General features: G+C 39.8%; 1 protein-coding gene across 2 annotated transcripts in view; it reads right to left on the bottom strand.

The window, feature by feature from the left end:
• The window catches only part of GRIA3 (glutamate ionotropic receptor AMPA type subunit 3), a 319,023-nt gene that overhangs the window by 214,372 nt on the left and 90,863 nt on the right, over nt 1-13,788 (bottom strand). The window lies entirely within an intron of this gene.

Raw genomic sequence — 13,788 nt, 5'->3', positions numbered from 1 at the left:
TATCCATGAGCATGGAAAGTTTTTCTATTTGTTTGTATCCTCTCTCATTTCCTTGATCAGTGGTTTGTAGTTCTCCTTGAGGAGGTCTTTCACATCCTTTGTAAGTTGTATTCTTAGGTATTATATTCTCTTTGTAGCAATTGTGAATGGGAGTTTACTCATGATCTGGCTCTCTGTTTGTCTATTATTGGTGTATAGGAATGCTTGTAACTTTTGCCACATTGATTTTGTATCCTGAGACTTTGCCGAATTTGCTTATCGGCTTAAGGAGATTTTGGGCTGAGACGATAGGGTTTTCTAAATATACAATCATGTCATCGGCAAACAGGGACAATTTGACTTCCTCTCTTCCAATTTGAATACGCTTTATTTCTTTCTCTTGCCTGACTACCCTGGCCAGAACTTCCAATACTATGTTGAATAGGAGTGGTGAGAGAGGGCATCCTTGTCTTATGCCGGTTTTCAAAGGGAATGCTTCCAGCTTTTGCCCATTCTGTATGATACTGGCTGTGGGTCTGTCATAAATAGCTCTTACTATTTTGATGTATGCTCCTTCAATACCTAGTTTATTGAGAGTTTTTAGCATAAAGGGGTGTTGAATTTTATCGAAGGCCTTTTCTGCATCTATTGAGATAATCACGTGGTTTTTGTCATTGATTCTGTTTATGTGATGGATTACGTGTATTGATTTGCCTATGTTGAACCAGCCTTGCATCATAGGGATGAAGCCAACTTGATGGTGGTGGATAAGTTTTTTGATATGCTGCTGGATTCGGTTTGCCAGTATTTTATTGAGGATTTTTGCATCGATGTTCATCAGGGATATTGGCCTGAAATTTTCTTTTTTTGTTGCTGTTGTGTCTCTGCCAGGTTTTGGTATCAGGATGATGCTGGCCTCATAAAATGAGTTAGGGAAAAGTCCCTCTTTTTCTATTGCTTGGAATAGTTTAAGAAGGAATGGTACCAGCTCCTCTTTGTATCTCTGGTAAAATTTGGCTGTGAATCCATCTGGTCCTGGGTTGTTTTTCATTGGTAGGCTATTAATTACTGCCTCAATTTCAGAACTTGTTATTGGTGTATTCAGGGATTCGACTTCTTCCTGGTTTAGTCTTGGAAGGGTGTGTGTGTCCAGAAATTTATCCATTTAATCTAGATTTTCTGGTTTATTTGCGTAGAGGTGTTTATAGTATTCTCTGATGGTAGTTTGTATTTCTGTGGGATCAGTGGTGATATCCCATTTATCATCCTTTTTTTGTGTCTATTTGATTCTTCTCTCTTTTCTTCTTTATTAGTCTGGCTAGTGGTCTATCTATTTTATTAATCTTTTCAAATCACCAGCTCCTGGATTCATTGATTTTTTGAAGGGTTTTTGGTTTCTCTATCTCCTTCCTTTCTGCTCTGATCTTAGTTATTTCTTGTCTTCTGCTAGCTTTTGAATTTGTTTGCTGTTGCTTCTCTGGTTCTTTTAATTGTGAAATTAGGGTGTCGAATATAGATCTTTCTGTCTTTCTGACGTGGACATTTAGTGCTGTAAATTTCCCTCTAAACTCTGCTTTAGCTGTACCCCAGAGATGCTAGTACATTCTGTCTTTGTTCTCATTGGTTTCAAAGAACTTACTTATTTCTGCCTTAATTTTGTTATTTACCCAGTAGTCATTCAGGAGCAGGTTGTTCAGTTTCCTGGTAGTTGTGCAGTTTTGAGTGAGTTTCTTAATCCTGAGTTCTAATTTGATTGCACTGTGGTCTGAGAGACTGTTTGTTATGATTTCTGTTCTTTTGCATTTGCTGAGGAGTGTTTTACTTCCAATCATGTGGTCAGTTTTAGAATAAGTGCGATGTGGTGCTGAGAAGAATATATATTCTGTTGATTTGGGGTGGAGAGTTCTGTAGATGTCTATTAGGTCTGCTTGGTCCAGAGCTGAGTTCAAGTCCTGAATACCCTTGTTAATTTTGTCTTGTTGATATGTCTAATATTGACAGTGGGGTGTTAAAATCTCCCACTCTTATTGTGTGGGAGCCTAAGTCTCTTTGTAGGTCTCTAAGAACTTGCTTTATGAATCTGGGTGCTCTGTCTTGGGTGCATATATATTTAGGATAGTTAGCTCTTCTTGTTGCATTGATCCCTTTACCATTACATAATTCCCTTGTCTTTTTTGATCTTTGTTGGTTTAAAGTCTGTTTTATCAGAGACTAAGATTGCAACCTCTGCTTTTTTTTTGCTTTCCATTTTCTTGGTAAATATTTTTCCATCCCTTTATTTTGAGCCTATGTGTGTCTTTGCTTGTGAGATGGATCTCCTGAATACAGCACACAAATGGGCCTTGACTCTTTATCCAATTTGCCAGTCTGTGTCTTTTAATTGGGGGCATTTATCCTGCTTACATTTAAGGGTAATATCGTTATGTGTGAATTTGATCCTGTCATTATGATGTCAGCTGGTTATTTTGCCCATTAACAACTGCCCAAGTTGATGCAGTTTCTTCATAGTGTTGATGGTCTTTACAATTTAGTATGTTTTTGCAGTGGCTAGTACTGGTTTTTCCATTCCATATTTAGTGCTTCCTTCAGGAGCTCTTGTAAGGCAGGCCTGGTAGTGACAAAATCTCTCAGCATTTGCTTGTCTGTAAAGGATTTTATTTCTTCTTTGCTTATGAAGTTTAGTTTGGTTAGATATGAAATTCTGGGCTGAAAATTCTTTTCTTTAAGAATGTTGAATATTGGCCCTCACTGTCTTCTGGCCTGTAGGGTTTCTGCAGAGAGAGTCACTGTTAGTCAGAGTGGCTTCCCTTTGTAGGTAACCAAATCTTTCTCTCTGGCTGCCCTTAACATTTTTTTCTTCATTTCAACCTTCATGAATCTGATGATTACGTGTCTTGGGGTTGCTCTTCTCAAGGAGTATCTTTGTGGTGTTCTCTGTATTTCCTGAACTTGAATGTTGGCCTGTCTTGCTAGGTTGGGGAAGTTCTCCTGGATAATACTCTGAAGAGTGTTTTCCAACTTGGCTGCATTCTCCCTGTCACTTTCAGGTACACCAATCAAATGTAGGTTTGGTCTTTTCACATAGCCCATATTTCTTGGAGGCTTTGTTCGTTCCTTTTCATTCTTTTTTCTCTAATCTTGTCTTCATGCTTTATTTCATTAAGTTGATCTTTGATCTCTGATATCCTTTTTTTCTACTTGGTCGATTCAGCTATTGATTCTTACGTATGCTTCATGAAGTTCTCGTGCTGTTTTTTTTTAGCTCCACCAGGTCATTTATGTTCTTCTCTAAACTGGTTATTCTAGTTAGCAATTCATCTAACCTTTTATCAAGGTTCTTAGCTTCCTTGCACTGGGTTAAAACATGCTCCTTCAGCTCGGAGGAGGTTGCTGTTATCAACCTTCTGAAGCCTACTTCTGTCAATTCGTCAAACTCATTCTCCGTCCAGGTTTGTTCCCTTGCTGGCGAGGAGTTGTGATCCTTTGGAGTTGAAGAGGCATTCTGGGTTTTAGAATTTTCAGCTTTTTTGCACTGGTTTTTCTTATCTTCTTGGATTTATCTACCTTTGGCCTTTCATGTTGGTGACCTTCGGATGGGGTTTCTGTGTGGACATCCTTTTTGTTGATGTTGATGCTATTCCTTTCTGTTGGTTAGTTTTCCTTCTAACAGTCAGGCCCCTCTGCTGCCGGTCTGCTGGAGTTTGCTGGAGGTCCACTCCAGACCATGTTTGCCTGGATATCACCAGCAGAGGCTGCAGAACAGCAAAGATTGCTGCCTGTTCCTTCCTGTGGAAGCTTCATCCCAGAAAGGCACCTGCCGGATGCCAGCCGGAGCTCTCCTGTATGAGGTGTCTGTTGCCCCCTGCTGGGAGGTGTCTACCAGGCAGGAGGCATGTGGGTCAGGGACCCACTTGAGGAGGCCATCTGTCCCTTAGCAGAGCTTGAGCACTGTGCTGGGAGATCTGCTGCTCTCTTCAGAGCCAGCAGGCAGGAACATTGAAGTCTGCTGAAGTTGTGCCCATAGCTGCCCCTTCCGCCAGGTGCTCTGTCCCAGGGAGATGGGAGTTTTATCTATAAGCCCCTGACTGGGGCTGCTGCCTTTCTTTCAGAGATGTCCTGCCCAGAGAAGAGGAATCTAGAGAGGCAGTCTGGTTACAGCGGCTTTGCCAAGCTGCAGTGGGCTCTGGCGAGTTTGAACTTCCCAGGTGGCTTTGTTTACACTGTGAGGGGAAAACCGCCTACTCAAGTCTCAGTAATGGCAGATGCCCCTCCCCATACCAAGCTCCAGCATCTCAGGTCGACTTCAGACTGCTGTGCTGGCAGCCAGAATTTCAAGCCAGTAGATCTTAACTTGCTGGGCTCCCTGAGGGTGGGATCCACTGAGCTAGACCTCTTGGATTTCTGGCTTCAGCCCTCTTTTCGGGGGAGTGAATCGTTCTGTCTCACTGGCATTCCAGGCACCACTGGGGTATGAAAAAAAACTCCTGCAGCTAGCTCGGTGTCTGCCCAAATGGCTGCCCAGTTTTGTGCTTGAAACCCAGGACCCTGGTGGCGTAGGCACCCGAGGGAATCTCCTGGTGTATGGGTTGCGAAGACCGTGGGAAAAGCATAGTATCTGGGTCAGAGTGCACCGTTCCTTATGGCACAGTCTGTCATGGCTTCCCTTGGTTAAGGGAGGGAGTTCCCCAACCCCTTGTGCTTCCCAGATGAGGCAATGCCCCATCCTGCTTCGGCTCGCCCTCCGTGGGCTGCACCCACTGTCTAACCAGTCCCCATGAGATAAGCTGAGAACCTCAGTTGGAAATGCAGAAATCGCCTGCCTTCTACATTGATCTCACTGGGAGCTCTAGACTAGAGCTGTTCCTATTTGGCCATCTTGCCAGCCACCCATGTTTTCATTCTTAGTCTGTCATTATTATATTTTTTTGAGACATTGTCTCACTCTGTCACCCAGTGCAGTGGTGCGATCTCTGCTCACTGCAACCTCTACCTCCTGTGTACAAGCGATTCTCTTGGCCTCAGTCTCCCCAGTAGCTGGGATTACAGGCGTTTGCCACCACACACAGCTAATTCCTATATTTTTAGTAGAGACAGGGTGTCGCCATGTTGGCCAGGCTGATCTAAAACTTCTGGCCTTAAGTGATCTGCCCGCCTTGGCCTCCCAAAGTGGTGGAATTATAGGCATGAGCCACTGCTCCTGGCCTGTAATTTTCGTTATTAATAAAGACACCAAATGATTCTGTCACTGTTCATCTGAGGACTGGAGTATGAGAAATGCTGCCTTTTGCGATGGGGAGAGATGGTCCTCTCTTCTGCCTCCTTCTGGACTCTAAAGCAGAAGGTTTTCCTATTTCTAGAGAAACTGGGCAGTGAAAGTAGCAAATGTTTCCATTTGAAATGGTGCCAGCCAGTGCATTTGTGGTAAGAAAATGGGATTGTTTTTCAGATATCAGAAAGATTTATTTCTGTGACTGCAGTGCATGGACATGTAGCCCTGTGAGGGCAGTGAAGGGAAAGAGGAGGGGGATACAGGGTAGACCATATAATGCCACAGATCATTGTTTCCTTTTGTTTTAATTTTCTTTCATGCATATATTCTGAAATATCCCTTTTAACTCCAAGACTGTCATACAATTTTAAATGATGCCTAAGCAAATGGCTCTCAGATTGTGTTCTTTGGACTAGCAGCATTGGCATCACCTGGGAACTTGTTAAAAATGCAAATTCTCAGGATTTCACCTGTAGACTTAATGAAGCAGAAACTGTGAGGCTGAGGCCCAGTAATTGGTGTTTTAACAAGTCCTCCAGATGATTTCTGAGGCATGCTAGAGTGGGTTCTTGCAACTACTACTATAAGGTAGTTGGCAACCAACTACCATATAAACTCTCCAAGGCCACACTCTGAGTCCTATGTATCTTGTGTGTCCCTATTCCAATCCAACCTCCACCATGGGATATGGTGTTCATCACAGAGCAGGTGATCATTAAATTATTGCTCTAAGCAGCTGACATTCTTTAGTATTTTAATTCCTTCATTTTCAGTAAGAAAATTAAAATTTTATCAGTTGATCTTGATAACCATCTTATGAAGCTGATGGAGCAGGCAATTTTCAGTATGTCAGGGAAGGAACTGGGAAGGCTATATATATATTTGTAACATGCTCCTAGGGCATTCTGATGATAAGTGAGCTTTAGTAAGCACCATAAGGAAAAGGAATGTGTGGCTAGGTTTAAGGTACCATGACAAGCTTGTTTAATCTCAGGAATCACTTCTGTAAAACGGAATCATGACACCTGCTGTACCAAGTTCATAAGATTACTATAAAGATCAATAAAGATGATTTTTTTTTACTACTTAAAAGACATACAAGCAATCTAAGAGCACACATTCTCCCTTCTTTTCAAATACTAGCATTCTTTGGCCACTCAGAAGTCCAGCAGTTGTTGTTAGACACTAAAACCTTCTGAAGAAAATGTATTTCCACAGACAATGATGCCATAGACAAGTAAAGTGTCCTCAATGTGAGGATGCAAATGAATATTTAGTATGCCAAGATCATATTATGCAAAATAAATAGCTCTCAACTGGAGAGCTTAAGGACACTCTTCTGGCAACTGTTATTATCTTAGCCATGACTTTCACCTAAGCTATTCTGAGTGCTACTAAAGTTTGAGTATATATCCGTATATTACTCCTACTGTGTTGAGATTAGCTGAGCCCAGTATGGCCTGCTTGGGAGGAAGTCAATACAAATATAGTAAAAGTAGAATTGACATGGATATTGCAGTGTAGTGTACTGAAAAGAACACTAGACTGAGACTTCAAAAACTTGATAATCTCGGCCTTGAGTAAGTTACTTAGCATCTCTAGGTTTCAGCTTATAAAATGAAGTCAGTCTCCTGAGAGTATAATGAAGATCAAGTGAATCCAGGTGTGAAAATGTATGCAAAAGTTGAATGTATTGTTACATTACATTTTGTTTAACCAGAAACTTCAGTTAGCAGAATTGTCCTCTTCCGTTGTCCTTGACTTAAAAGAGGCAATACACAATAAACCTCTCACACTGGAAATTTCACCAAAGCCATGTCCAGAACTCAGTTCATGTATAGTTTTAACTATCTTCATTTCTAACTCTGGACATTAAAAATAGATGTTCAAAATAATAACTCTAAAACCCTGAAAGAGCCTCAAATACCAAAGATTCAATCATATTTTTAAGGTGGGACATGAAACCAGACATTTCAAAACCAGACATGCCAAAAGTAGACCAAACTAAATACGTTGTTTCAACATTCTTGTAGTTTCAGCTAAACCTAGTTTATCAGAATATTCTTTTAATTAGAACAGTCCATTACCCGAGAATTTTGATGAACTTATCCTGAGCTACCTTATTTTTAATAATAAAAAAGAGTGTATTTAATTTGGCATTCTGCCATAGAACCAGTTTGATAGCCAGACCCAAAAGCACCACAAAAAAAGATGAAGTGTTTTTCTGTACAGTTTAGGGGCAAAAGATGGACATGAAGTAAAGTGAGACTATAGTGAAAAGAAGAAATGTCTGAGTGTTTTGGTTTCCGTGTCTAAAACCTTAGGGTGTCTTTTCAGGATGAACTCAGGAGTGTGGCTGTGATTGAGAATCAAGAAAGTGATGACTGATTTGCCCTGGGAGCCCTATTTGGAGCTATGATATTCATTTGTGAAGTGTGAGCTGCTGATCTTCATTTGAGTCTTTTTCTCTGGTTGCAAGATGGAGTTACAAATGTCTGCAATCCTTCAAACTTTCAGTTTTATGCACAGTTGGGAATGGAGTACCTTGATTCATCAAGTAGTCTAATGTAACAGAGTGCTTCCCTATTCACTTTATAGGGATTTGTGATTTTCAAAGAGTAAATATAAAGGAAAATATAATTATAGTGTTGTATCAATTTGATCATACTTTTATTTTTCTTTGGTAATTTAAAGAGGTACTTCAAGGCCTTAAAGGGTTCCTGAGCCAGGAGGTGGAACGCCAGGTCCCCATATGTTGTTGATGTGCAGAGGGCTGGCTAATAGAGAAGTCTTTGGGAAATTGGCGTGCTGAGAAATCAGCTTTGTTGTGTTATTCTGCTGGGGCTTGAAGGGATGCTATCTGAATTAGTTGGAATATTCCCCACCCACTTGTCCCTCCCTCTGCCAGCTCCTCTCAGTCCTCTTCACCTTGCATACTTCTGTACATCCATCTGCCTGCTGTTTTGAAACTTCCATTTCCTTGAAACAAAGCAATTCCATACGAAAGGAGAAAGCTTTGAATCAACATCCAAACTTGAAATCTGTTGGCTCTATATAAAAAAAAAATTAATTGACAGATAACATTGTATGTTTTTATTGTGTACAACATGATGTTTTGAAGTATATATACCTTGTGGAATGGTTAGATCTAGCTAATTAACAAATTTATTATCATTATTTTGTGGTAAGAGCACATAACATCCACTGTCTTTACATTTTCCAAAAATACAATATTGTTACCTATAGTAACCTTGCTGTACAATAGATTTCTTGAAATTTCTTCCTCCTATGTAACTGTAATTATGTATCCTTTGACCAACTTCTTCCCATTACCTACTCCCACTCCTATCCTCTTGTGACCACCATTTTATTCTCTACATCTATAAGATCAATGTTTTTAGATTCCATGTATGATTGAGATCATGCAGTGTGTGTCTTTCTATGCATGGCTTATTTCACTTAATGAAGAAGACACAAATAAATAGGAATATATTCCACGTTCATGGAATGGGAGAATCAATATTGTTAAAATATCCATACTACCCAAAGTGATCTACAGACTCAATGCAATCCCTATCGAAATACTAATGATATTCTTCATAAAACAGAAAAAACAATGCTAAAATTTATATGGAACCACAAAAGGCCCATAATAGCCCAACCAATTCTGAGCAAAAAGAACAAAGCTGGAGGCATCACATTACTTGATTTCAAAGTATACTACAAAGCCATAACAACCAAAATAGCATGAAACTGGCATAAAAATGGACACATAGACCAATGGAAGAGAACAGAAAACCCAGAAATAAATCCATGCATTTACAGCCAATTGATTTTTGGCAAAGATGCCAGGAGCATACATTTAGGAAAAGGACAGCCTCTTCAATAAATGGTGTTGGCAAATCTGGATATCCACAGGCATAAGAATGAAATTAGGCCCATATCTCTCATCATATGCAAAAGTAAACTCAAAATAGATGAAAGACTTAACTGTAAGACCGGAAACTATAAAAGTACTGGAAGAAAATACAGGGGAAACACTTCAGGACATTGGTGTAGGCAAAGATTTTATGGCTAAGACCTCAAAAGTACAGGCAACAAAAACCGAAATGGACAAATGGGACTATATTAAAGTAAAAAACTTCTGAACAGCAAAGGAAATGATCAACAGAGTGGGGACACAACCTACAGCATGGGAGAAAGCATTTGCACACTATATGTGTGACGAGGGGTTACTATCCATTGACTCTTTTAAATGACTTATTTTGAGGACAATAAAAACAAATGGTGATATAGTCCTTTTCTAGGGTTTCAGAGTGCATCTGCCACCTGGTGGGAAGGGGACTCTTCCAAGAAGCCAACACTAATCCTGCACTCTCATGAGTCTAGAATGCTCACCATTGTACATGGAACTGCTTCTGTACTCTCATCAAAGAGGCTGGTTTACCTGGAAATCTGGGCTATCTGTGATTGCTGAAACATTGACTGCTTATGAAGCCTGCAGCCTGTTGTGGGGACCTAGGTAACTATTTTGTTCAAAATACTGCTGACTTTTCTTACTATGAGTCAAAGCTTGATTTGAATTTCAAAGCTGGAAGGGACTTCAGAGATCATCCAGTTCAAGGATTTTCAACCCTGGTATTCCCTAGAATCACATGAAGAAGTTAAAAGTCTAGGCCCCACTACAGATCATTATCTCATTTTCCTCATTGTCTTACTTGATTGTCATGAAAATCAGGAAAGTAGATATTATTGGCTGCATTTCACAGATAGGTAAACAAGCTCAGTGATGTAAAGTGGCAGGCACCAACATTACATAGAACTGTGATTTGAGAACAGGTCCTTTGAATCTATCTTGAATGTGAGACCTTTGTATTCTCTGTAAGTGTTGGAACCCTTCCTGTCACTTTTGGGGAGCAACCAGTCAACAGAGTGACATGATTTTCAGACCTCTGTGGTTATTTACTCAGGCTTCCTAAGAGAGGCGAGTTTGAGCCAGGTCTCAACATGCACTGGCTCTATCTATTCTCAGAGAGGAAATCCATTGTGTCCTTCCTGCATCACAAGGCCTTACTTCCTTAGTGTGGCATAGGAGACCTTTCATCCTCAGACTCCTACACCTTTTTCCAGCTTCATTCCTCGCTTCTTGTTTTCTGCCTTTCTGCTGAAAAGTTTGTAGGAACCAGACTGCAGAGCACTTGAAATACCTACTATTTGATAGCACAATAGGGCAACTATAGTCAATAATACTTAATTGTATATTTTAAAACAACTTAAAGAATGTAATTAAATTGTTTGTAACTCAAAGGATAAATGCTTAAGGGGATGGATGCCCCATTCTCCATGATGTGCTTATTTCACATTGCATGTCTATATCAAAACATCTCATGAACCCCATAAATAAATACACCTACAATGTACCCACAATTTTTAAATAATAAAAAGAGTTAAAAAAAGTAGTCAGAGGAGTTCAAACTTTAGTCTCTGGAGTGGTGCTGTCCAATAGAGCTTTCATTGCAGAAATAAAATGCAATGATAGAAATGTTCTGTATTTGCACTGTCCAATACAGTAGCCATTGTATTGAAATTTGAAATGTGGGTAATTAAACTGAGGAACTTCATTTTAAATTTTATTAAATCATAATTAACTTAAAGTTATGTTTAAATAATGACATGTGTCTAGTAGTTATCATACTGTCTCTAATACACAGCTCTAGAGGTACAGCTCTAGAGGCAGTAAGGAAGGACACAATAATGGCATACTTTAGGAAAAGTCCTCTGGCAGAATTATGTCATGTCAGATGCTCCAGAGGGGATTATGTAAAGACTAAGGCTATGAGCACTAAAGTTAGACTGCCTGGATACAAATTCCAGTTGTATTATCTGTGTAACTTTGGGAGTGTCATTTGAGCTCTCTGAGCCTCTGTGTCCTCACCTGCAAAATAAAAACAGCAACACTGCCTAGATAATAGAATTATTGTGAGGATGACATAATATAAAATCCATGAATTGTTTTAGTACATTGGCTGGCATACAATAGGCATACCTCTGTATAATTTACAAATTTTCATCAGCTCATGGCTCAGTGAGGGAGGAAAGGGGGAGAGATTCTGTGTTGCTCAGCTGTTATACAGGACCCAGCTGCGTCTCTGTCAATTAAAAAATGTAATAGTCTCAAAATCATCACCTAGATATGAGAGTTTATGGAAAGGATGGAAAAAGTAATCCCAAGGGAGGGAGTAGGTTGTAAGGAGAGGAATCAGAGTGACTGTTTTCCAAATGAGCTTAAAAAAAAAGCTTGGAACCAGCAGGTTCTGGAACTAAAAGCAAATGCACTAGAAGAGCAAAAATATGGAGGAGAAAAATTGCACCCATTCGGAATCTCCAGAAATGCATCCTCGGATAATGGATGGAGCAATGGACTGAGAGTGAAGAGACAGTCACTGACCTGCTGTGTGACCCTACGTAAGTCATTTTCCCTCTCTGGGCCTTTGTCTTTTCATAGGTAAAATAATGGGTTAGACTAGATTTATTTGTTTTAAAAACACTCAATGTGTACGTTTGGGGGAAATGTATGCAGATATAAATATAAATAAAATAATCCTGGGCCTCAAAATGCTTATATTCTTTTTGGAGAGTCAGATAGAAGCTAGATACAATGATACAGGAAAAGGCACATCTGGAGCTTAAAGGAACAAATGCTTCCAACTGGGGAAATGGGAAAGCCTTCATGGAGGAGGTGTTAAGATGATGTGTCTTAAAGGATAACTAAGATAACAACCAACTTAACTGATCAAGATCAGTTCCAAGTTCCAAAGTACTATCAGATGTGTATGATCTCTTTAAGTGTCCATATAATTCATGGACACTTTAAATTCTTAGTTCTAGGATACTTTCAAGAGCCCAGTGGTGGTTAGTTCATTTAATTGGAAGATGATGATGCTGAGGAAGTCACTAGGCTCCTTCTGCCCTAGATCCATGGAGTGTACCTTTAACCTTTCTACCTGTTTGACAAATGGGTGTCCCTTGCACCAGTGAAATACTGGAAAATGTGGTGGGAAGGGCTCAGTAAATCCATCCCACTTCTGGGAAAATCTCTTCAAGGACAGATTAGAGAAGTGGTAAAGCCTAGTGGTCAAATATGTGAACCTTGGCCCCTGACTGCCCAAGTTTGATTTTCTGCTTCATCATTCAACAGTTGTGTGAATCTGGGCAAGCTACATAATCTCTCTGTGTCCCATAAAATGTTGATTACAGTCCTCATAGGATTGTCGTTAGGTTTAAATGAGCAAATTCATGCAAAATATATAGAACAGTACCTGACACATAAGTGCTCACATAGGTTTGCTATTGTTATAATTATCTTTGTTATTATTATTTATAATATTATTATATAGCTATTGTTATTATTATTGTTATTATCCTTGTTATTGCTACTCAAAGGCCTCATTTCTGGAGTTTGCATTCCTTCACTTCTGTTGTTATCTTGCATATGAGTCAGTCTACTGTTTGTGTTCTAATTTAGTTATTTTATCAATTTGAATGCCTTGGTAGGTGCCTTAGCCACTGGACTGGACTGACTAGCAGGAGCCTAGTGCTGCCTTTTCCCATGGGCCCAGTTTAGCTTCCATAGTGTCAGTCTACAAACTTGCCTGACACTGGGAAAATTTTTAATTCTAATGTTGTGCAAATTGCTAATTAGGGTTGTAAACATTCTCCACTTCACTTCCCTAATATTTTTTGGTCATGGAATTCTTCCCACTGTCACTCTTGGGGTCTGCGCCTGGTGCTTAATTACATTTGGGCAGCCCTGCTGTCTGTGCAGTGGCCTGGGAGTGCCCTACATCCCACCTTGATGTTTGCTTGGGATATGCCTTCTGAGGCCTAGATCACTCTTAGAGAACACAGGGGCTGGCATCTGCCAAAACGTATTCCTTTTTCATTTATCAAAAAGCAAAATAGAACAGAACAGGATAGCATAACATATGGGAGGAGGGGCTGGTGGTGAGAGGCAAATGGGACTAGTTTTACTTTCTGAAAAGACCTAGTGACATTACTTTTATGTCATGGACAAGTGACTAGGTAAGACCAGTCTCATGATGGGATACTTTTCTCTCTCCCGTGTCTGCTTTCACTTTTTCTATCTCATTGCCCTTATGCCTCCACCAGTGTTCCATGCTATAGTATCAGTCACAAGCAAGTGTCATGAGGAAGCAGATGCCTAATAGGCACTTTTTGATGGTTATGTGCAGCAGAATGGATCTTATGGTTAAGTTTGGGTTACCAGATTTAGCAAATAAAAAGACAGGAAACACAGTAAATTTGAATTTCAAATAAACAAAAAATAATTTTTAGTGTAAGTATGTCCCATGAGATATTTAGGACATTTGCTTATATTTAAAAAGTATTTGTCATTCATCTGAAACTGAATTTAATTGGATGTCCCATATTTCATCTGGTAACCCTAAATTAGGCGGAATAGATGGTCACTTAGGTAGCATAAGTTAAAGACCTGAGAAACCCATTTGCCCAACAACATT

The sequence above is a fragment of the Macaca mulatta genome, chromosome X (assembly GCF_049350105.2).
Source record: "Macaca mulatta isolate MMU2019108-1 chromosome X, T2T-MMU8v2.0, whole genome shotgun sequence".
In the NCBI taxonomy this organism is placed as follows: Eukaryota; Metazoa; Chordata; class Mammalia; order Primates; family Cercopithecidae; genus Macaca; species Macaca mulatta.
The sequence above is the reverse complement of the archived record's forward strand: the minus strand, read 5'-3'. Positions and strand labels throughout refer to the sequence as shown.